This window comes from Sapajus apella, unplaced genomic scaffold, assembly GCF_009761245.1.
Source record: "Sapajus apella isolate SASKATOON/1434 unplaced genomic scaffold, GSC_monkey_1.0 scaffold53, whole genome shotgun sequence".
Classification (NCBI taxonomy): domain Eukaryota; kingdom Metazoa; phylum Chordata; class Mammalia; order Primates; family Cebidae; genus Sapajus; species Sapajus apella.
Window position 1 is genome coordinate 8,159,117 of NW_022436993.1, and position 25,847 is coordinate 8,184,963.

Below are 25,847 nucleotides of genomic sequence, written 5' to 3' on the forward strand. Positions count from 1 at the left end.
TCTCGTATGAAGCAAATAGACCCTACCTTTAAAAGAGTAGGTTGTTTGCCTAATATTTGTAATAATTTCATATGCACCCATTAACACTTATTTTTTTTTTGGCCTGGCTTCTGTCCTAAACACATGCATCTACAAATCTGCTTGGATTTTCTAGTTTCAAGATTAAAACAAAATATATCTCAGTAATCAGACCTACAAAACAATTATTTAGGTTTACAAGCTAATAATTCATATAGAATATAAGCTTGGTCCTTACGGCTGAATGATTTCTCCTGCTTGATTCGTTTCTGTGTCTGGCGTGGTTGGTCCCTCTCTTTGTTTTAAGAATATTTCCTGCCTTAAAATCTGAGTACTTGTCCTCTTTCTTCTCTTCCCCTTGCCCCTTGCCTTTTAATTGGCTTCATTTTCTCTCCTTTTGCTGCTGGCTGTTTAAAGACTCATAATTTTCTGCCCTTTCTTCTTATCAACACCTACACTCCTCTCCCTTCCCTCATCTTTCCTTCCCTTCTCTTCTCTGTTCATCCCTTTTTTGGGCTTCTGTTTTTATCCTAATTTTCTCCTACAACTTTATTTTCTTTCAGGGTGATTTTATTATCCATAAGGTAATAATTCCACAATTAGATTCTCTAGCCCTGATTTAAAAAGCGGGGGGTGGGGGAATGCCTAAATCATTTAATAAAAACTGAAACACGCACAGAGGGATTTGTTATGCACAAGATACTAATTAGGACAAGAAACAGAGTGGAAAGACCTTTGAAAGGTCACACAGTGCCCTCCTTTTATTCCAGCTAAGGCTTTTCCTAAATCAGCATTCCGGAAGTATTCCAGGGAACACTCATTCTGCAAAATGGCTCTTGAAAAGTAAAAAAAAAAAAAAAAAAAAAAGGAGTTTTATGGCCAAATGAATTTGGGAAAAACTGCATACCATGTCTTCCCTCAGGAATTTCAATGAACATTAACATTGTAAAAACTGAAACGTCTTAGAAGAGATATTTATTTGCATTTAACCCAGCATTACACAAACTCGTTTGACTCTGCAACATTTTTAATAAGTCATCTTATCTTCAGCAACATGCCTTTGGCCATGGCAGTAACCTCCTATTTTCTGCCTTAATCGTCACCCTGCTCCAAGCCACTTGAAGCTACCACCGGAATCATCCATCTAAAACATTAATCACACCTCATAACTCATCTACCTACAATAATCCAGTAGCACTAGACTGTATACAAGACAACATCTGTACTCCTCAGTGGAGCTCAGGATTTTTAGTAATCCTATCTTCAGCTTTCTTGCCTTCTCATTTTTTTTGCCACGAACTACTCCTTAACCGACTCTCCTTCAGGGTACCTAACACTATAGTATCACCAAATTACTTAAATTCTTGAAAATGCCCACTTATACCTGTTCCTTTCCCTTCTTACCCCTAATAGACTGTTGCATATTTTTTCCATAGTTCATGTGTATGCTCCTTATAAACACACTTTTGTGATCATTTTCCTTTATGTCCAAGTGAGTTAGTTGTTCTTTGCCTTGCGTTTCCTTACCACTTTGTAAATATCTCTAGAAACATGAATTTCACTGAATCTACTGCACCTAGGAAATTGCAAGCCTGTAGGCCTTCACTGTCTAATACTGTAGGATTAGCTATCATGTGATTTTTCAGCCCACGAAATGTAATGAGTTTAAACTCACATGATTTTAGCATAAAATATACACTGATTTCACAATTTAAAAAAAGAATAAACTTATATCATTAATAATTCAAAATACTGATTTTATGTTAAAATGACACTGAAAATATTTGGTTAAATAAAATATATTCTTTTTTTTCCCATTTATCTCTTTTATTGCATTTTAGGTTTTGGGGTACATGTGAAGAACATGCAAAATTGTTGCATAGGAACACACGTGGCAGTGTGATTTGCTGCCTTCATCCCCATCACCTACATCTGGCATTTCTCCCCTTGCTATCTCTCCCCAGCTTCCCACCCCGCACCGTCCCTCCCCTATTTCCCCCCAACTGACCCCAGTGTGTAGTGCTCCCCTCCCTGTGTCCATGTGTTCTCATTGTTCAACACCCGCCTATGAGTGAATTAATTATGCCTGTTTGTTTTTACGTTTTATGCAACTATCAGAAATTTTTAAAATTACCTGTGCTGGTACATTTGTGGACCACATTATGTTTCTATTAGACTGTTCTAATTGTGCAGTTCTAGTAGGCTTGCATCTTCTCTTATAATTACAGGACCTAGTTATCATTTGGAATCAATACTCAGCAAACGTTTCTTGAATCAATGAATAAATTAGCTGCTGTGTTTTTACATTGTCTTATAAAATAAAATTCTTGCAGTTCATTAGCATGACATGAGTCCCAGAGGAACAAAAGTCTTCCACATGAATGATCTCAATATTGGATGGCTCTAAATGGTGTCAGCACCAACAGCAACAATACTCTTTTCTTAGAGAAGGAAAGGAAAAGAGAGAAAAGGTCCAAGATCATATTGACCTTTTAAATAAACCCTATACCATGAACTATTCTAGGTTAGAATGCACATAAAAAGAAATCACAGTCTCTATAACTTTCTATAGAATGCATGCTACCAGACTTTGATGAAGGCAAAAGAAAAGGATAAAGAAATCAAAGAAAAAAAACTCAGTTGTAACGCAGCCCAAGTCCTCTATCACTTCCAGTCATAAATTTTCTTTTACGAATCACTTTGAGAGCACAATTCCAGAGAGAGATGCTACAGAACCTCTGGTCTAAGCCTGGACAGAAAATCAAACCCATATGAGTTTTTGTGTTAGTGAAAAATCTCTGTGTGACCTTATGTGAGTTGCCTAGTGTCTGCGTCTTAGGCTATGCCTTAGGTAAAGCGATAATTCTGAAAACTCTAAAGCAATTGGAACAATCTAATGCTGCTGATGATGTTCTCAGATATTTTAAGCCATATCCAAATTACTTTCAACCAATGTACATGGTAGCACGTTCCCTTACTTCAGCTACAAATCCAAATGATGTCCTCACAAATGATGAAGACTTTTGTCTACAAAAGGTTTAATAAATGGCAAACTATTTAGTAAATTATTTCCTCTGTTTCTAGGTTTTCTCCATGTATTTTAAATTTCCGTTAAAACCATTTATACTGTTTCCAATTAGTGTGGGAAGTAAGGAGAGTAAGCTGCTATTTACAAATAATTTCACTTGAATTTAAAAGATAGTTGGCCAGGCACGGTGGCTCACGCCTGTAATCCTAACACTTTGGGAAGCCAAGGCCAGGGATCACTTGAATTCAGTAGTTCGAGACCAGGCTGAAACTTCATCTCTCCCAAAAATTCAAAAAATGAGCCAGGCATGGTGGTGTGTGCATATCTGTGGTCCCAGCTACTTGGGAGGCTGTGGTGGAAAGATCTCTTGAGCTCAGGATGCAGAGGTTACAGTGAGCTGAGACCACACCACTAAACTTTAGCGTGGGCAATCACATGAGACCTTGTCTCAAATGCATACATGCATACATACATGCATACATACATACATACACATACACAAGATAAGTTGTTTTTGTTTTTAGCTATTTTCTCTCATGTGGTTTTGTGGTAACTTATGTATAAACTCTTTTCTGGGAAAAAAAAAAAAGTTATTTCCTGAACTGAACAATAAACATTTCTGAACTGGGTAAGTGAGTGGCCACCAAACACTACTACTCCATCATGACTACAAGCATCAAAAACACTGGGACATTCACTTCTTGTCAACAATCAACCTCTATGAGACTTTGTCCAAAATCTATTTCTAAAATTTAAATGCCTTGTAAGCATTTTTAATGTCTTCTAAATTTCTAAAACCTTTGTAGTTATGGCCATTGAACCAATATTAACTGAGCACTTACTATGGGTCAAGTGGTGCTAACAGTATAGAATTTATAAAAATATTTATTCAAGCAAAGTGCAATCTTAGTTCGAAAAGTCAATAGCATGCATTTCCCAACATTAAGTGTCCTGTCAGTTACAGACTTTGAAAAACAGATCTCTAGATAAGGCTTAAAGAAAACATACTTTAAGTTGTAAAAATCATATGATCAGTTTAAGCCTTAATTTAAAGCTAAAAGCACTGCCCCTCAATTACTTATGCTATATTTCATAAATTACAGAACCACAACCTGAAAGCACTGCGGTCCTTTCCTTCTTTTCTCAATAGAAAGCATTTGTTAAATTGTCCATGTGTTCAATTCCCTAGGATATAATAGGTAGTAAAATGAAGTTTGACTTAGTCAATATTTGTCTAAGGCTGTTGTTAGATGTATAAAATTCACTCATGTATTTATCCGGTAAACATGTTTTAGCTGTCTTCACCATGATAGGCATTTGCCTAAGTGCTTGGCTAACAATGAAGCCATCAAAGAGCATGGAGGTAAAGGGAGGGAGTTGCAGCACAGAGGAAAAGATGTTCTACAACAGGTTTGAGAATCAGGTACTACAGAGAGGAGTCCGGTGACACGGAACTCAGTCTTGGAGTCTGGGGGTGGTTTCTGTTCAGAAAGGCATCAAGCTGAGGCCCTAGGACCCGCAGGGATACTCCAGGTAAGCAATTTGAGAAGGAGAAGCCCTCCCAGACTTAAAGATTTGAAAAGTTCAAGCATTTACAAGGGACCGAAGAGGAAGGGGGTTAGGGAAACCTGGAAGTAGTTAAAAATGGCTGAAACTCAGTGCAGGAGGAGGAGAAATGAACAGCCTCAATTTCATGAAATTCCTGCTGAACGGAAAGGATAGGTCCCCTCTTAAAAAGGTTCTTACTCTGTTATGTGAAGAAAAGTTTGGAAAGGCAAGATTAGAATAACAGTGAGTCAGGAAACTGTACGAGCTACATGGGAGAGGGGAAGGAGAAGACTGAAAGTATGTGGAAAACATTTTGCATTAGAGGAAGATTTAGACGTACAACTGTTAGAAAAACGAGGTTAAATATATGGACAATATTGTCTCCAGGGCATGTGAGTAGAAAAACTACACAACTCATCTCCCTGCATATCTGCCCCTCCAGTTCATTCATTGATGGTACTCACCACCAGAGCCACGTCTTGCTTGGATTTTGTGGCTTCCTAATCCTCTATTATCATTTTCAGAGGTTGCTGTAAGAGTGTTGCTTTATATTCCGTGACAAAGAGATGCTGTTAGTTAATTTTGGTGGAAACCGTACTTTGAAAAAAATAACCTTATATCTGAGAATACACATGGGCATTTTTCTGTTTTATATTTCATCCTTCTGTCATCCTCCAAAGAATGACATCAGATAGAGATATGAACCACTGTTGAACCACCATGAACGTCTGCGGGCTCTGTGCACCCAGCACTTAGGACAGCTGGTTTACCCAGTGGGAAGGTTCAGCTTCATTTGTGGTGAGTCAGCTTCCTTGACGCTCAGCAGTGCCCTGGCAATGCTAACTAACCAAGGCTATAGTTTGCCAGGGTGCCCAAGTCAAGGCAACGACAGACTTTCCCTCTAATCTGCAAAATGAGACTTGAACCTAAGATCCATATCACTCTTACAAAGTCAAGATGGAGCCTGTGTTAAAATAAAAAAATTGTGACCATCACAAAATGTATGAATGCTATTTGTTCCATGTTTCTATTTCAGTTAATTATTCTCTTTTGGGCTCTCTTTGATCTGCAATGAATTAGCATATAGTAAGTTTTGTCAATGCACTATTATCTCTCTTAAAACCCCTCCTTCCTAGTCTTTCACCTTGGCCCAACTTGCACACCATTGTTTTTTAATCAAACTAGGAAAATGGTGACCAGGACCCTGCTTTCCATCTATCTTCCACGATATAAACGAAAGAAAACCGTAATAATTTTCTCCCAAAAACCCTCAATGACCCCAGCCTACTGGTTAGTAAATAAAGTTAGTTCAACCTTCTCCTAATACCTAGGACTTGTACATAATGTTACTCATCTGTCTTCCTGGCCTTCTCTTTGTAAGTCTCACCACAAGTCACTGAACTACTCAACATTCTCCAAACACGTGTGCAGTTTGCTTGTTCTTCTACTACTGCTGCCTGTAATTCTCTTCCCCAGCTTCTCAGCCTACCACAAGCCTGCTCTTACTTCAAGATTCAAGCCACATGTTATGTCCTCCGTAAAAACTCATGACTCATACATTGGAAATTGATTTTATGTCTGGGCTTGCAAAGCCTTTGCTAAAATCTCTACATTGTTTTTAAACACATACACACGTACACACACACACACACACACACACACATATATACATTTTTAAAAATTTAACAGCAGATATTTAAGTTTTACTAATGTTAACATTCCTTATTTTGACTGAGTAGCTCTGAAGATCCATGACATGTATTACTTATGATTTTGACAAAGCGCAGACTCAACCATCCACTGTTGAAAGAAGACGGATGCTAGAATGAATCTCACAACAAGTTGTGAGCCCAGCTTGTGCCTGAGTATCCCAGAAGCGATGCGCTCCTGATAAGGTCAAATACAATTTGGAGGAAAAATGATATAAGTGTTAATACTCCTAAATCATAGAGTAGATATATTCCTTAGCAAATATAAAAACTAGCAAATTTTCATTGAATGTTTAGCATTTGCTGAGGACTGCTCTAGGCATTTTCAATATAATATTAACCTTCATAATAATTTTTAAGATAGGTGTGATTGTTATACCCAATTTTCAGATAAGACAACTAAGGGAAAGAAGACGCAACGCTGTAAATAGCAGAGACAAGATTTGAACCGAGGCCGTATTATTTCACAGATTGCCCCTTTAACCAACATACTCTGTTGCCTACCAGGTGGAAATTATGAATAGTTTCCTATGGTTGGTGTTTACAATCTATCTCTTCCTTTCTTAGGGACAAAGATCATGCCTTTTGGTTTGTTTCTTCAACAGTACCCAGCAGTGTCCCGTGTAAATAGCAGACTCTAGTACTAACGACAGGCTGTACAACTATTACTAAATTCAAGTTATCCCAGAGTAACAGCTGTTCACTAAATGCTGAACCCCAGTAATTCTTCTCAACCAAGAAAAATAGCTTATTCACTCATAATTCTGCTTTCCTCTTAAATGCAAGGCTACAAATTCTCATTTGCCTTGGGGATCTTCACTAAAAATAATTTAATACATACTGGAACCATTTAGCTCCTTCATTGCAGCTATTTAAAATAAGCATTGGCACAGAAACTGCAGCATTAGGAGATATCTTTACTCTACGCATTAGGGACCACTTGTCAGAAGCCGAGTTAAAGTAGATTTGAAACATCTCCAGGCTGCTTAGGTCTCTAGTGCTCTGAAGTATTTGAATGTTCACTCTTTGACCCATGGCTGTTTAGATCATTTTGATTTTAGGAAAAAAAAAAAGGAATAATGATTATAGAGCCTGTTCCAAAGGAACTTATCCCTTCCGTTTCTTTCATTCTATTTGGGCTAAAATGCACTTCGTCAGCGTTCAAGTTAAGGCATGACGATGGCAATGTGACCAAATGCTAAAACCAATGTGCCCTTTGTGCCTTTGATTAGAACGCTTGGAAGCTTCATGAAAATGTTGGAAGTGGTAGGGAAATCATTAATAAAAATTCTAATGAAATACATATGGGCCGTGAAAACCACAGTCCCATAACAGAAACACTACTACTAAATGTAGCCTATTTATTTTTCTTTTAAAACCAACTGCAAATATATCACCCTTGGTTTTACATTATCTACTTCATTAGGTTAAGAAATTGCTTTTTCATTGCTAGCAAGTGGCTCTTCATCAGAGATAGCATGTCCAGCTGCCAACAAGGCAAAGCCTAACTATTTAAGCTGTATGTAATGGAGGAACAAAAATCACATAAGGTTAGAAGCTCCTATTGGATCTATGACCACTCAGGGTTTTACATCTGTAGCTCAAGAAATAGCTCCCTGGACAACATCAGTACTTATTGGCTGGAAGTTATTCTCCGTGGAAGGCAAATGGAATGAGAATGATGGATTGTGCTTTACTCTGTGGAAATGGACAACTTGGCAAATTTTTTAAATTACTCAGCAAGCCAACCATTTTTAGTAGTAATAAATTATCTTAAATATTCTCTGAGCTACAGGTAGATCCTCAGTATCTTTGAGCTAAACAGCTCACATGAAGACCTCCTCTGCAAGCCAGAGTATGGAGGTGAGGGTGGCATCCACAAACTTAATAACTGGTTCTTAGGTGAAATTCTGGGTCCTGTGTAGACCCGCGTAGCCTTGCTACAAAGCCAAGCAGCTTTGACTTCTATAGGAAAGATAGGCCATGCATTTGAACTAACACCTAAAATAGATTTGACTGTCATAAAATTCAAATCCTTTGAAAGCATCTTTTTGACATGGTGTTCTTTTTGTTGCCTCTCCAGAATCACGGGCTCACAGGGAGTCCTTACTAATTATGAATGTATTCTTTATCCTTTAGCATTTAGAAGAAATGTCTTCTATGTTCTTTTGCCTTAGATTCAGGATCCAAAAGATTCTATATGGTAGGCTTTAACCTTTGGAGAGACATTGCTTTTCATACAAGCTATGTATAAGTGGCCCAGCAGTTGTTCAAATTGGCACTTACATCACATTTTTGCAGTTAACTGCTTAGGCATGCTACAGGTTTGATTTTTCAAGGAGATACTACAAATGTTCACTTCAAGAATGGATGATTTTAATGAGGTGATTGTAACAGTTGCTGTCTCCTTGAATCCTGTTCTTGAAGAGATGAAAAAGAAAACCTTCTCGTCTATGTATTGTCTTGAGATCTTATCCAAATGGCAACTATAATGTGAATTTGAGGAGGCCACCCAAAATTCTGCATTTGGACCAAGCTGAGAGGCGCCTGTAAACTCATGCTTTCCATTTAGGAAAATGTCAGAAAGAACAGGCAGAGTGCCCTTACTTCCTAAAAATACAATGTAACAAAGCTGGCCACAATGGTTGCTGCCTGTAATCCCAGCACTTTGGGAGGCTGAAGCGGGAGGATTGCTTGAAGCAAGGAGGTTGAGACCAGCCTGGACAACATAGGGAGACCCAGTCTCTACAAAAAAAAATTAAGTAGTCAGGTGTGCTGGCTGGTGCCTAACATTCCAGCTATATGGGTGGCTGAGATGGGAGGATTCCTTGAGTCCAGGAGGTCCAGGCTGCAGTGAGCTATGATCACCCCACTGCACTTCAGCCTGGGAGACAGGGTGAGACCCTGTCTCAATAATAATAATAATAATAATAATAATAACAATAATGGGGGGGCAGTGAGTACAGTAAGTAAATATAGTTTAGAGCACAGATCTGGAAGTCAGTAAGTACTAGCTATCTTTAAATACAGTCAGACCACAAACCAGTGAAAATAGCAAGGATGTGTTCCCAGTGAAAAACTCAGGATGATGGAAACAAAACAGAGGTGACACTGAGCCTTGTAAGAACAATGTTCTGCTTTGCAGTCTAAATCTTAACTTGTCAAGCAAACCATTACAAGAAAGTAATTAGATTCTCTATTAAGGGATGAGTAGTGGCTTCTTTTTTCCTTCTGCCATTTATAGGCAGCTGTAGGAATTTATGCCTAAAACCTCTAATTGCTTTCTTGACAGTACAAATAGAATGATTTTTATAACTACGTTTTTACTACACAGTCCTCACTGACCAGATGTTACATAAAGGCACTCTGTTTCTTAAAGTGTATTTTGTTTCTATAGGCACGCACACTAACCATGAGAATCCTCTTGGGGAGGTGTTGAAAATGACATGTGTAGGTCCACGTGTCAGAAAGTCTTAATTGTGTAGGAGTGGTGGTACCCAGAGCTATTTAGGTGGGTTTTTGGTCCCCATATCCACATCACTTTCCCATGTCTCCCCAAATCAAATCATAACAATTGATTCTAAGTATCCATTTTGTATATAGTTTGACATTTGAAATATTAGAAAATGTTGCCATTTTTACTAAAATGAAACAGAATCTCAGCAAAAAAAAATGTGCATACTATGCAAACTCTAGCTTAAAGATCAGTTAGCAGACCATCCTCCCCACCCCTCACCTTCTAACCAGGTTACTGACCCTCAGCCCTTCCTTCATGGAAATTCCAGAGGTGATCCTGTAAGCAGGACATTTTAGAGAAACGCTCCAGGTAATTCTGAGGCAGAGTCTGCAAAGCATTCTAACATTTTATCAGTTCCGTGCTAGCCACCTGCTGCACAGAAACTGTTGAAAAACACAGTTGCAGTTTAGTCTATGAAAGTAAGATTTTTTTTTTAAAACAAAAAACCTAAATCTCACAGTTCTCATTCTCTCTTTTTCTTAAAAGCCCACAGATGAGAGCTTGGTACTAACGGTGCTGAGCTGCTTGGAGAAATGCTTAGAAGCAGCCATTCCACAAAACAACCCAGCACCTCTAGAGGAAAAAAAGAAATGCATGATTTTGTCCTTGACCCCAGGGTTGTGTCATTTACATATGAAAAAGGCAAGATATTTATTCCGAAAGAAAGACACTGAGAGAAAGATGCCACTGGGACCGTATTAAAAAGGTACAGCTTTCTCGACAGGGATACCTTTTCAGAACCAGAACTCAAATGCATTTTTTTTTTTTAAACCTCTGCCATAGCCTTCATGAGCACCTTCAGCAGCTGGTTCAGAAATCCTTCACTGTACACATTCTTGACCAAATATAAGAGAGAGGAATTTGTGACTGTCCTATCAGGCCAACCTTTCCTTCTCTCCAATAGTTTATCTACTAAGGGCAGCCCACAGCTGTGTGTTGTTCTATATAGCTGTCTGTTAGAGGAATCTCATGGTCTGGAAGTTAAGGTATAAGGCCAGAGACTAGTTTATTCCTTCTAGCCTACACTAGCCTCTGGCTCTATGCCTTAACTGGGCAGCTGTGGCTTCAAGGAGGGATCACTGTGTCTTCTCATGCCACCTTCCTGCTTGCTGTAAGGCTGGCTCCTGCTTTTTGGAGCCTTACTCAAAGACAAGGTCCCTGCAATCAGGACATCGTGACTTTAGTGAACTTAAGTATCGCTTTGGTCCAAAAGAGTTCTATTTCTAAAATTTGACTCCTGCTCCATTTAAAGCCCAAAGCCACTAATCCCTTTGTTCAACCTAATTTAAAAATGTCCGCTCACGCTGCAATAGGAGCTCCACCTGTCTTGGCCTTATCCATTTCTAACCCACCTCCATTTCTGCACTGGTCTACTCTTGAAGCCCCAGTGCTTCTTGCTGCCAAATTGCAAGACTTAGGATGACACGTACAAAACACTTAGATTTTCCTGTTTCTCCTTAGTCTGGGGAATCTGTTTTTAGTTTGTAACTATTATATTGTTAATTAAATAGTCACCCATAACATAAAAATACGTACTGGTTAATTAAATGGGGGTACCTACTATTCCTAATGGAACTGTTAAATTTCAACCAAGAATCATGAAAATCTTTTTTCTGCCCTTCTTTCACTGCCACATTCAGCAATTTTATATTAATTCAGTTTTATCCAGAGGAACCTTGAATATAATAAACTACAGCTGTGGGTCCCTTGTTTTAGAATGGTGCCCATAAGCCCTTTAATAAACAATTTAAATACTTTTTCTTAACAAAATAGACAATTTCATGAGCAATTTTTACCACCTCAAGCTCTAAAGCATAATACATTTTGAAATAAAAATGATTATAAACAAAGCTTTAGAATGTATGCTCTTAAATATTGTTTATTTCGACAGATGCATATTACAAAATATTAAATAAAAACAAATACATACACTACAGAAATTACTCCTATCAATTTTTACCAAAAAGAATTTTAAATATTAATGCTGTTTGAAAAGTAATATATGCACATAGTAATCATTTGAAATGCAAAAATGATTGTGAAAGTTACATCTCTTTCCCATTCCTAATCTCCAGCCATCCGCCAAGTCTCTTAGGGGGTTACCACTATTAATAGCTTCTTGTATCTCTCTAGAGATTTTTCTTTTCTGCTCACTTGGAAGCATATCTAGGTTTCTTCCAAATTATTTTAGAGAGAGCTTATGCATGTATAAATACAGCTGTCTGTATACACATATATATACACATATATAAATGTACATATATGTCAGTAACATTTATCTGCATCCTGTGTTTTTTATTTTAATAAGCATACATACTTAAGCATTCATTAAGCATCTCATAAAGGCCACATAGTATTCCACTCTGTGGGTTCTCAATAGTTTATTTGACCTGCCCACTACCTGAACATCCTTAATGATGGGCATTCAAGTGTTTTTCAGTCTTTAGCAACGGGTATCCCTATACACATTGTTCACACACAAATATACCTTTAAGATACATTTTTAGGAGTAGAAATCACAATGTTAGTTACATATTTTACAATTTAGTAGATAATAATAAATTGTCATCAACAAAGCTTGAGAGTATCTTTTTCTCCACACCTTAAAGAAGATAAAAAGATACAAAACTTGCTTATTTTTTAAAAATCTTTTAAAATTACCTAAGTGAAAACAGCATCTCTATAGTTTTAACTTGCATTTCACTTATTAGAAGTAAGATTATAAATCATTTAATATGTGTAACAGTCACTTGTATTTCCTTTTTTAAAAATAAACTTTTAATTTTAGAATAGGTTTAGATGTGCAGAAAGTTGCAGACAGCATAGGCTTCCCATACACTCCACATCTGATCTCCCATACTACCAACATCACACATCAGTAGAACTTTGTCAAAATTATTAAAACAATATTAATATATAATTATCAGCTGAATTATTGACTAAATGTGTTCAGATTTCTCTATGTTTATATAACATCCATTTTAGCTTCCTGGATTCTATGCAAAATATGACATTACATTTCACTGTTATGTCTCCTTACGTTCCTCTTTCCTATTAGCTGTGATAGTTTCTCAGACTTCTCTTGTTTTTTGTTTTTTTGTGTTTTTTTTTTGAGATGGAGTCTCACTCTGTCGCCAGGCTGGAGCGCAGTGGCACGATCTCCACTCACTGCAACCTCCGCCTCCCATTTAAGCAATTCTCCTGCCTCAGCCTCCTGAGTAGCTGGGACTACAGGCATGTGCCACCATGTCTGTCTAATTTTTTATGTTATTTTTAGTAGAGACAGGATTTCACCATGTTGGCCAGTATGGTCTCATTCTCTTAACCTCGTGATCCACTACCTCGACCTCCCAAAGTACTGGGATTACAGGCGTGAGCCATCGCACCCAGCCAGACTTCTCCTGTTTTTAATAACCTGAACAGCTGAAGAATATTGGTCGAATATTTTGCAGGGAGGTGTAGTTTTCTCTGGTTTCTTTAAAGATTGTTTGAAAATAATATGCCTACATGTGTTTTTTTGATGATTTTCTGGTTGTTTTTCTCTGAGCTTCCTAGTTTGATATCTGTCAATTTTGGAAAGCACTCAGCTATTATTATTTCAAACATTTCTTCTTTCTCTTTTTCTTCTTTTCTGATATTCCAATTACATATGTTACATATTGTATGTTACACCTTTTATTATTATCCTACAGGTCTCTGGCGTTCTGTTCTGCTTTTGTTTGATTTTCTCATTTTTTTTTTCTCTTCACATTTCAATTTGAGAAGTTTCTTAGTCTTTAGTATTTACTAGGTCTGTATCTTTTGTGCTGTGACTCTCGTAAGGGTGTCTCTAGTGGAATAGTGTTTTCCCCACTCCCTGCCTCCTACTCCCCTGCCTGGATAGAGCATTCCAGATCTATTTCCCAGAAGTCTTGACTCTTGTTGACTATAAATTTTATTTCTCCCTTATGTGAGCCTAGAAGACTCAAGAGGGCTTGCTCCAGTGGGAGAAGTGACTTTCTGACAGCTAGGATAAGGTCCTAGGAAGATCTTTGTTCTGGAGAAGGCTGTAGGTGTCACAATGATTACTCTTCCCTTGCTCCAGCAGAGCCATGCAGGAGTTTCACAGATCTTCACTGGGAAAACCTTCTGGGGTTCCCGGGGGACAAGTCCACAGAAGTTTAAAGGTCCCCCTAGGACTAGAATCTTTAGGAGTTCCTGACCCTTAGGCTTATCCACGCTCAAATTCTAGCTTTGTGGAAGGTACCTTCTAAGTGTTATTACCAATCTGCGGTTGCAGTGGTTTCTGTCCCAGATAATCAGATCTCCTCTGTGTCTCTGTGGATGTGCCTCTCTCTCTACATTTTGGGGACAGTGGTTTGTCTTGTGTGATGGGGTCAACATGATTGGACTGAAGGATGCAAAGTATTGTTCCTGGGTGTGTCTGTGAGGGTGTTGCCAAAGAAGATTAACATTTGAGTCAGTGGACTGGGAAAGGCAGACCCACCCTCAAAGGGGGTGGGCACCATCAAATCAGCTGCCAGAGAGGCTGGAATAAAGCAGGCAGAAGAAGGTGGGAGAAGCTGACTTGCTGACTCTTCCGGCCTTCATCTTTCTCCCATGCTGGATGCTTCCTGCCCTCTAACATCAGGACTCCATGTTCTTCAGCTTTTGGACTCTTGGACTTACACTAGTGTATTGCCAAGGGCTCTTGCACCTTCAGTGACAGACCGAAGGCTACACTGTTAGCTTCCCTACCCTCGAGGTTTTGGGACTCATATTGGCTTCCTTCCTCCTCAGTTTGCAGATGGCTTATTGGGCAACTTCACCCTGTGATCGTGTGAGTCAATACTCTTTAATAAACTCCCCTTCATATATTCATCTATTCTATTAGTTCTGTCCTTCTACAGAACCCTAATACACCCTGTAATCTCAGCTCTCTCATGGGTCTAGTGGAAATTGTCAATTTTCAGTTTGTTTAGCTTTTTCTCGATAGAATGAGAGCGACAACTTCCAAAAGCTTTGTAATAAAGACCTGAAATCAGAAGTTCCTGCAATTTCTTTTTAATAAACAGTCTTTTTCATTTAGTCATTATTTAGTTGTCACATGTCTCTCTTTCTTACATGAGATCTTTATATATTAAGGAGAACAACCCTTTGATCGTCATATATGTTTCAAATATTTTCCAGTGTTTTTGTTTTATTTTATTTTACTTTAAGTTCTGGGATACATGTGCAGAATGTGCAGGTTTGTTCAATAGGTACACATGTGCCATGGTGGTTTGCTGCACCTATTAACCCATCACCTAGGTTTTAAGTCCCACATGCATTAGGTGTTTGTACTAATGCTCTCCCTCCTCTTGCCCCCCACATCCCGACAGGCCCCGGTGTGTTACGTTCCCTTCCCTGTGTTCATGTGTTCTCATTGTTCAACTCCCACTTATGAGTGAGAACATGCAGTGTTTGGTTTTCTTTTCCCCTGTTAGTTTGCTGAGAATGATGGCTTCCAGCTTCATCCATGTCCCTGCAAAGGACATGAACTCATTGTTTTTTTACGGCTACATAGCATTCCATGGTATGTATGTGCCAAATTTTCTTTATGGAGTCAATCATTGATGGGCATTTGGGTTGGTTCCAAGTCTTTGCTATTGTAAATAATGCAGCAATAAACATATGTGTGTATATATCTTTGTGGCAGAATGATTTATAATCCTTTGGATATATACCATGCAGTGGGATTGCTGGGTCAAATGTTATTTCTGGTTCTACATCCTTGAGGAACGGCCACATTGTCTTCCACTATGGTTGAACTAATTTATACTCCCACCAACGGAGTAGAAGCATTCCTGTTTCTCCACAGCCTTGGCAGCATTTGTTGTTTCCTGACCTTTTATTAATCACCATTCTAACTGGCATGAGATGCTTTCTCATTGTGGTTTTGATTTGCATTTCTCTAAGGACCAGTGATGATTAACTTTTTTTCATATGTTAGTTGGCTGCACAAATGTCTCCTTTTGAGAAGTGTCTGTTCACATCCTTCACCCAGTTTTGATGGATTTGTTTGTTTTATTCTTGTAAATTTGTTTAAATTCCTTGTAATATTTTCCAGGTTTTTATTTCTCTTAAGTGAGGGCATTTAAATGTCATGAATTTTTAATATATGAAAATTTTATTCCATGCATTTTTTTTCAGTATTTTCTTTTAAGGTTTCTAGGCTTTGTATCGGTCTTAGAAAAATACTCCCAATCTCAGGATTATAAAACAGTTCTTCTCTTCTAACATATGGTTATATTTTATTTTTATAATAAAGTAAATCAGGTTAATTCAAATAAGAATTCAGAATATAAGTAGCACTGTGTACTTATACAATAGGAGAAATAAAACTCTGCTAAGTAGTGTTAAAACAAATGGGTAGCATTCTGTTAAAATAAATGGGTAGCAATCAGATTTCTACTCACTTCTTATAATCATTGTTATAAGAGGACTGAAATACAAACAACATTTTTCAACAGAATATTAGGAAACTAGGAAATAGAAACATAAACACATCGTCACCATTTCAAAGCAATCAGTCTTAGCTCTTCCTTTCATTGCTATGTATTTCTAAAAAATTACCATAAAAATTATAGTATACTTACAATATTATATCTTATCATGATGAACATTCTTTCCCTGCTAATACGTAATCTTGTAACACTCATTTTTACTCATATATTCCATGACTCTTATTTTTCAAACCATATAGAAACTGGGAGTACTCAATTATCTCCAAATTATGTTATAAGTTATTAGTTATTGTTTTTTTTTTTTTTTTTCTTTTTGACTGTGTCTCACTCTGTCACTCAGGCTGCAGTGCAGTGTCATGATCATAGCTAACTACAGCCTTGAACACCTGGCCTCAAGCAATCCTCCTGCCTCAGCCTCCCAAAAAGCTGGGACTACAGGCGTGTGCCACTATGCCTGGCTAATTCTTTTGTCTGTAGAGATGAAGTCTCACTGTGTTGCCCAGGCTGCTCTGAAGATTTATTAGATTCTATCTAACATAAAATAAATAGCTTTAAAAATTCCTCCAAGATAATCTTTAACTATTAAGAGGTAGAAAGGTAAAAATCATGTAAGAACAGTGAACTTGGCATATAAAAATACATTGGAGTAAAAGTTTGAAAAATAGTTGTATTTTCAAGGCATTTTGGAAGAAACTAGTAAGTTATCTGAAGAGATACCATGCTTCAAAGAAAAAGAGAAATAAGTGGAGAAGGAGGAGGAGGAGGAGCATAAGGAAGAAAAATATTTTTTTTTCAGAGCTTAATGACTAAAACACCATAAGTAATAAATTCATAAATGGCAAACTTGCTTTGCACATTTGGTCACAATTAAAATATTTTTAATGTTTTCACACTATAATTTATAATTTTTTTTTTTTACAAAATCTAATTGCTCCAAATTATCTTTATTTTATATCTTTCTGGAGTCATCTAAAAGTGCTGTGGACTGGTTTTCTAAATAAGCTATTAACTAAATTATGTTTATTTTTAAAATTAGCTGTGGAAATTGACAATAAGCCAATTAAAAGATATTTCTCTTCCATTTTCTTGGCCTTTAGGAGAAGCTTCTCATTTGAACAATAATTCCAGTAGATTAAATGAAAATCTCTCTGCAGCCCTCAGGCTAGTCAGATCAACAAAGAAATCTAAACTCATCATAACCGCATTAGAATTAGCCAACAAAATATTTAGATCCATGTACTCTTTTAGTACTATGTCTCAGTTCCAGAGCTATATAACTGTAAACGACAGCATAGTTTTTAGCTACTTTCACATTATACCTACTGCTTTTCCGTAATGCATTAAAAAATAGAAAAAGATCTTAAAAATAAAGGCAGTAATGAAATAGTGGCTACACTATACTTGGAACCCAGCTCAAAGGCAAAATGTCACATATAAATTGGACTAACATTTAACTTTGCAAAGTTGGATATTTAACACATTTTTTAATTGGATTGTTAGCAACTCAATAAAACTCAAGGCTACCTGGTTGCTACCCAGGGGAATGTCCATTTCCAACCCAATCATTTTATCCACAACTAACTTTATGCTTTGATGACTTATCCCTACAATTCTTGCTATACAAAAGACAGAATAAATATGTGGGTATAATAATATATATGTCTTGCTGATAATAAAGCTTTTTACCCAGTTATAAACTGTTCTGTCACAATTAGAGAAAGATTTCAAGATTCTATCATGTGTTACAAAATTGTCAAATTTTGTAAGATTTCCAGACAGTGTCCCAGAGTCCCAGAATCTCATCATGGGACAATCTTTAGAGAGATTCTGGACAGCACCAAGAAATGATTGCTGTAGCCATCCTGATCAAGCAGATACCCCGAGTTATTTACATGCTATTCTATGTCCCAGACATGAATGGTTGAGCCAGCCTTTAAAAGGAGCAGTTAGAGATGACAATGGGTTAGGTTCCTAAACATTCCTTCAGTCCCCTTCTATGCTTTATGGAGAGAAATCTAATGAATGAGGTCATCAAAACAACAACAGACAAACTAAAAAGGCAGCAGCAGCCTTAAAGAGAAAGCATTCTGAAAAGAAACAAAAGAGAAAATGCACATGTGGGGAAACAAATACCACAATGGCATATGCTATCTATGCAGTATTTTCTATGAACAGTTATCATTAACTTATGTTAACTAATTTAATCTTCACAAAAAATTTATGAACTAGGTACTTTTATTATGCTATTTTACAGGTTAGAAAACTGAGACCAGAGAGGTTAATTCATCTGCTGAACATCATAGAGTTATGACTGGCTTGGCTTATGAACCCAAGTATTCAGATTCAAAAGTCCACTTATCTTAACCTAGAACCCTGATTACTTCTCTAAGAAAATACAACTCAATTTCTGGCTTAAGCAGTAATTTAGGGAGCTCTTTTGAACTCATTTCTAAAATGGCCAGGGTCTAATGCCTGTCCTGCACTATTTACGATTTCTTTCCTTTATTTTCCAAGATTGGACAATGTTAGGGCATCTGGCATACACGGTTACTTTAATAATTAAACAGAGCCACTTAGACACCTTTTATTTTCAACTGGATGATGTATGTAAGCATGTGTGTAAAATGGCTATTTATCTGAATTACTGCTGCAGTGACCAGGAAAGGCTACAAGAAAAAATATTATGGCCAGTGCTTCCACTAAAGACTGGATCTGCTGGAAGAAGATGAATGATGTTTTCCTGGTATAAAGATCCCTAAGGGAATATTCTAGCACTAGTAACTGGTGGACTCTTGTGGCTGTTATGGCAATAGAAAGGGATGAGCCTAGAGACCTTGCTTTTTACCCAAACCCTCATCTCAGCTGATCTACCTCCCCACATTCCTGTCCTCCAATCACAACTTATCCATCATGTGCCAATGATCCGCTCTCTTTTGTTTACGTCTAATTAATTGTCTTCCTTCATTCTACCCATATTTCTGCCTCTTGTATTTTGCTTGCAGATTCCTTTTAAGTCAACTCTTGCTCCTGGTTGGTTCTTCTCTGGGTCTCCCACTGGCTTATTTCCAATTATCCCACCCCTGCCACAGGGAGCCGGTGCTAATGAAAAAACTGCATGTGTGGACAGACACGCAGGAGAAACAAAGGTGGTTGTAAATATGCAATTCATGATGGACAAAACAATACAGCCTGGCTCAGTGTCTCACACCTGTAATCCCAGCACCTTGGGAGGTTGAGATGGGAGAATTGCTAGAAGCTAGGAGTTTGAGACCAGCCTGAGCAACACAGTGAGACCCCACCTCTACAGAAAATCTAAAAATTAGCCATGCATAGTGGTGCATGCCTGTAGTCCAAGCTACTTAGGATGCAGAGGTGGGAAGATCACTTGAGCCCAGGAGGTCAAGGCTGCAATGAGCTGTGATTGTGCCACTGCACTCCAGCCTGGGTGACAGAGTAATATCCTGTCTACAAAGTAAATAGATAAATAAATATCTAATAATGGCCAAGCTGCTGAATCTACTGCTGACACTAGGCAGTTTGAAGGAGGAGTAAATTATCAAGGAAGACAGCTCAGATGAACTCCCAGGTTTCTGGAGGTCTATTTCAGAGAATCATTTAGATGCAACAGATCAGACATCATACAATATATCTTTCTGTCTAGGAATCCTTGAGACTTGAGCTTGTAACTTGAAATTAGTGAACCAGGTTGGAATGGATTTACTTTAATCCAGCATCTATCTCTTTAGTGTCTTCTATTCATGCATAGATCTCCAGATAACCATAACCTGTGATCTCTGTAAATAATAATAGTAACACAAAACAACTCCATTCACCTTCTCCCTAGATTCAGAAAGTTAATGGACACACCATGCTTTGTTTTATGGGCTTATACACTTGAAAGAAGATGTGACTGGTATTTACAAATCAATCATCATGAGTAATAACTAACTCTCTTCCTCTCCTAAAAAGCCTTTTATTCCTGTTATTAATCAAGTCCCTATAAAAAGTATGAAATATGGAATTTCTATTTCTAGGTCCTTAAGGAATCGCCACAGTCTTCCACAATGTTTGAACTAATTTAGACTCTCACCAGCAGTGTAAAAGTGTTCCTATTTCTCCACATCCTCTCCAGAAATATTATTTGGGACTACAATTAAAATATTACCATTTGAAAGCCAGAACAAAAAAGGAACTGGGATATCTTGCAATATACTTTCTGAAAACCCAATGAAGATAACATGCATTATTATTTTAAAAAGTCTCTTTGTGGGAATATTTAAATAGAAAAAAAGCTAATGATTGTTGGCCAGATATAGGAACCTACTCTAAATTTGAATTTTAACATACCATACCTCAAAGGTAAGATATTTTTTTCTTGGGAGGGGAACTGGTGAACTAAGAGGCAAAGGAAGAAGCGAGATTTACATTGTACTTTGCCCTGTTTGACTTTTTAAGTGTCCACATTATTAGTTTTTCAGATATTTAAATCTATTACTTAATAAACATTTTAATATTTTATTAGTTACCACATAGCAAATGAAATAAAAGAGAGCTAAAATTTAAACAGCTTTCTTATGAAATCTGTAAGTAGAAACCTATGTATAAAGAGAAGACAAATTCTTCATATGATCCAGGTAAGGAATACACATTCATTATTAGTCTTTAAATTTACATCACCTTTGCTTTTCAATCTCATGTACAACTGCCCACAATTCCACACATTGTCTTAATTAAGAATCACCAGCTGTCTACATACTTCCATACTGGGGCCAAAATTATTTGTATAACGTTACCTCTTCTCTTCCCCATTAAGTAAAGTAATAATTAACCCATTTCACATGCTCCTATCTCATCACAGTAATTGTACCCATGATGGACTCGGGTAAAAATATCATTCCTAGCGATAGCTATAGAAATTGCAAATCAAATCCTCAAACTTATACCTACATTTTTCAAGCATTTAAAAGATTACACTAGCAGCATAATAAAAAAGAACCAATTAAAATGTTCAGATAGAAAATATGCAGTGTGATATGAAAAAAACAACCCACATCTTGGTGATATCACTAATGGAAATGTTTTAATGAAATTCACAGAGAAGTAGTTTTCTAGTGCCTGAAATATTTGTATTCTGAAGTATTTTTGACATCGAAAGATAAATGAATACTTTCAGATTTCACTATCAGTGAACCAGAAAATAAAGATGATATTTTCAATTCATTTTGTACATATGGATGATTGAAGCTTTTGAATATTAAAATGCTTAATAGGCAAAGATTTTATTTTTATAGTTTATAAATAAATGAGCAGATGTTTAGTTGTAATTTACATTTTAAATTAGAAACTTAAGCTTATTCATAGTAAGATATGCATAACATACAAAGACAGGCCATGGTAAACTATACATATGTCTATATTCTTAAACAAACTTTCCATTTTTAAACTGTGCTGATCCTAGCAATAACATGAGTTATTGATAATAATATCTTGACTTAATTTCAATCTTAAATTTGTGTCTGTGTGGAGACAGAGAGATTTCAAGGAGATATGGGAAACGGCAAAACCGTGAAGTAAGATGAAGAGGATTATGGTTTAAAGCATTCACTTTATTTATTTGCACACCTTGGATTCACCATGAAAACATATCACTTTAATTTTTCCCATACTCAATGTAGAAACAGGTTCAAGAGGAATTTGTAAACACAAAAAGAACTTGACAGTCAATAAAAGGGCATCTTTGTGTTTCTAGTTAGAAATCCCAGCCCCAGGTCTATTTAGAATGGCCTGCATTCAACTTTATTTAATCTGACTTGTGGTTTTCATTTTTCTCCCAAGCCTTCCATGGTTAAGAACCTTTTTAAGATTATAAGCATCTGTCAAAAAGGTTGGTCTGATTATAAGGTCTGTCTGGTCAATCACAGAAGGGATCCATCAAAAGTCTATGGTTCAGAAGTCCCTGAAGCTGTTCTTAGCTTGGTTCACTGCATCCTACTGGATCCTTTTGGCTGGAAGTCTTTCTGACCACAGTGATTTAAAAACTCAAATGATGGCTCTTACACTGGGTCCATGTGTCTTTTTCCACTGTACCCATCCTAGTTCAGGCACCGTATCTCATGAGAAAGTATCCAAAAAACTGGTAACTGCTTTTTCTGCTTTCACCCCTTTCACCCTTTCCACTTACAGATCAGGCCAGACCTACTTCTCTGAGAAACCCAATGCTTGCTGGATGTCACCTAGATTTCTAATGTTCAAAGTACTCCACGTCACTCTTCCCAACTCCCCTTCACTAGACTCAATCCAACCCTCTCTTCAGGATAAACTAATTTACTTTACAGCCCTCCAAATATGCCCAATATGGGCTCAGCACTGTCATTGGCTCAGCATCCCCTTGTCTGGAATGCCTCTTCCTTCTCCACTTCTCAATTGCCTCTTTGTCTACTAAAGTTTTACCTTCCTTTAAGGCCAATGTCAAAGGTTAGCACTTTCCCAGACTGTTCTTAAGACTGGCCCAGCAAGCATCATCTCCTCTTTGAGCAAGCTTCTGCTCTTTCAGCACTTGCAGTCAGGCTTCTCTATTGCTTATTCACATCATGCCCATTATTAGTCTTTTCTCGTGCTGTTAATAAAGGCATACCAAGACTTGGTAATTTATAAAGGAAAGAAGTTGAATGAATTCACAATTGTACACGGCTGGGGCAGTCTGACAAACCTGGCAGAAGGCAAAGGAGGAGCAAAAGCACATCTTACATGGTGGCAAGCAAGAGAGAGTGTGGGCAGAGAACTCCCCTTTATAAAATCATCAGAACCCCTGATACTTATTCACTAATCACAAGAACAGCACAGCAACAACCTGCCCCATGATTCAATTACCTCCCATTTGGTCCCTCCCAAGACATGTGGGAATTATGGGAGCAGCTACAGTTCAAGACAAGATGTGGGTGGGGACACAGCCAAACCCTATCAACACCCTTTCCTCTTCTTTGATTCTACTCCTGAACTTAGCTTATCCTTCTCTGTATATAACAAAGCATCTTGTGTTGTGTGATTTACAGAAGCTCAAGAAATACTGATTGAATGACATGAACAAGGAAAGAGCAAGCAAGCAATGTACTTAGCGGGAAACTTTTACATGAGACTCAGGTTTCATTTTGAAGAAACCCAGGTCAATGTGTAGATTATCTTGGCTCTACCTCTTTAAACAGAGCACAGATTGACATATGCAAGTTGCATGCCAGTATGTTTTAAGTAGAGAAACAAAAGGAGTGTCTTTACATTAGTGTTTCCTTGAAAGAAGATAGAGATCATTCAGGACACCAGATTTTTTTCACTTATTTTGAGGATCTTTACAAAGGAAAATGGCACTTTCAAGTCACAATGATAATATAGCCATCTGTTTGGGTTTGATCCTACCAGCTCTGCTAGGGGAAATCTTACTTCATATTGGCTGAATTGCTCACACGAGTCTTAAAGATAAAACAATTTGAGAAATTGAAAATACGAAGTTGTCATTTTTACCACTGTGTGTACACATTTTAAACACACGTGGTTCATAGCTCAGTTTTTAAAAATTCAAGAGAACACTGCTCACCTAAATTTCAGAAAACATGCCTAATGTCTGTATTTTAAGATCATCATATTTCTATTATATTTTAAGACATGAGAGGACAAGATAGGATTCTTGGATTATTGGGGCCATCCTTCAATTTTCTTCTTACTCTTTTCATTTAACCCTTCAACAAAATTAATCAAATGCCTGGCACTATACTGGATATATCTGATAAGCTCAAAAGACATACTTCTTGTGAACAGTGTTATTTAGACATAGTCCTTTTTTTCACACAAAATTTAAGTTTCACTACTGAAGCCACTGGTTTTCCCTAAAGCCAGTACTTCTTGACTCTGTAATTGGTACCAATGGTATGATTTGTTTTCCTTGGGTTGAAGCAAAAAAATCACCAAGGGCTTCAATATCTTTCACACAAATGGTTGCAATACTCTTCCAATTAAATGTACTAACTTCAATAATTTTACACTTTAATGAATTACACATGCATCAATATTCATCTTCCTAAAGTTTATTACTTAAGGGCTAATGACTCAAACTATCCCTTATGGCATTTTGTAAAATTGTCTCAACCTACTTTTCCAATCTTAATATGCCAATTTTTTTGGTAACAATACCAATGACATAACTCACATTCAATTATTTACTATCCCAAACATACCTAGCCCTTCTCCTAGTGTGTATATTTACTCAGGATCTTCCTCTCTGTGACCCTCTCTTCCTTCTCTACACAACCATAGAAATTCTCACACTGTCCAAGAAACACCTCGAACAACAAATTTTCTATAGTCTTAAATGACTCTCATTTAAGATGCATACATATTTGAGTTATACCATTCCTGGAAACCTATAGCTTATCATCTGTTTTTTCTTTTTCTGATTTTCATTTGCTTTTTCTTTAGAGACAGGATCTTGCTTTGTTGCCCGGGGTGCAGTCGTGTGGTCATAGCTCACTGCAGCCTCAAACTCCTAACCTCTAGTGATCCTCCTGCCTCAACTTCTCAAGTAGCTGAGGCTATAGGTGCATGCCACCATACCAGCTAATTATTTTATTTTATTATGTTCAGAGACGGAGTCTTGCTTTGTCAGCCAGGCTGCAGTGCAATGGCATGACCACAGCTCGGTGCAGCCTTAAACTCCTGGCCTCAAGTGGTCCTCCTGCCTCAGCCTCCTGAGTAGCTGGGACTACAGGAGCACCCCACTATGCCTGATTAATTTTTAAAATGTTTTTGTGGATATGGGGTCTCACATTGTTGCCTAGGCTTGTCTTAAACACCTGGGCTCAAGTGATCCTCCCGCCTGGGCTTCCAAAGTAGCTGGGACTACAGGTGTGAGCCACTGCACCTGGGCATATTTCATCATTTGTATTTCCTAAGCAATTCTCCACATTCTGCCTTACTTTGCCTAATATTCCACTAACCTATACAATTCTAAGGCAGAGGTAGCTTTATTTACCATCACTCAGAGTAGGTGCTCACAAAACTCCATTTGCTTGTTGATATTTCTAATTACAAATCTTCTTCTGAATCCTACATATCTTCTAGGTCTTATATTAAAGTATGGCAAAAATATGGCAATGCTCACCATGGTTTCAATACCATCCAGAAGACTCCTGGTAAGATGCAGTGAAGGAAAGAGACTCTGTCTATGGTACTTTAGATATAGATGCTCACAGCCTCTTTGTACACCTATGGGATTTCTTTTAATTACTTCTTTACTTACTGTTCCATTTTTCTGTTTTTTACTCCTTCTTCCCTACCCCTTCACCATAAAGCTTACAGGGATATTTTCTGGCATTTTGCTTATCTCTTCTAGTAGCACTTGAAGATTAAAATATTTCTGACTTCTGAGATATACAATAAAGAATGATAATTACTTTGCTAGGATATTGCTAATCTCAAAACTAACCTCCAAGCTTGTGGAGAAAAATAAACTTTAAAAAATATGAGCTGGATTTTAGCTTTTATTTTAAGACTCT

At 37.4% G+C, this 25,847-nt stretch overlaps 1 protein-coding gene across 1 annotated transcript in view; it reads right to left on the bottom strand.

Annotated features, from left to right (window-relative positions):
- PLXDC2 (plexin domain containing 2) overlaps positions 1-25,847 on the bottom strand; it is a 425,653-nt gene that overhangs the window by 158,891 nt on the left and 240,915 nt on the right. The gene's annotated exons all lie outside the window — the stretch shown is intronic.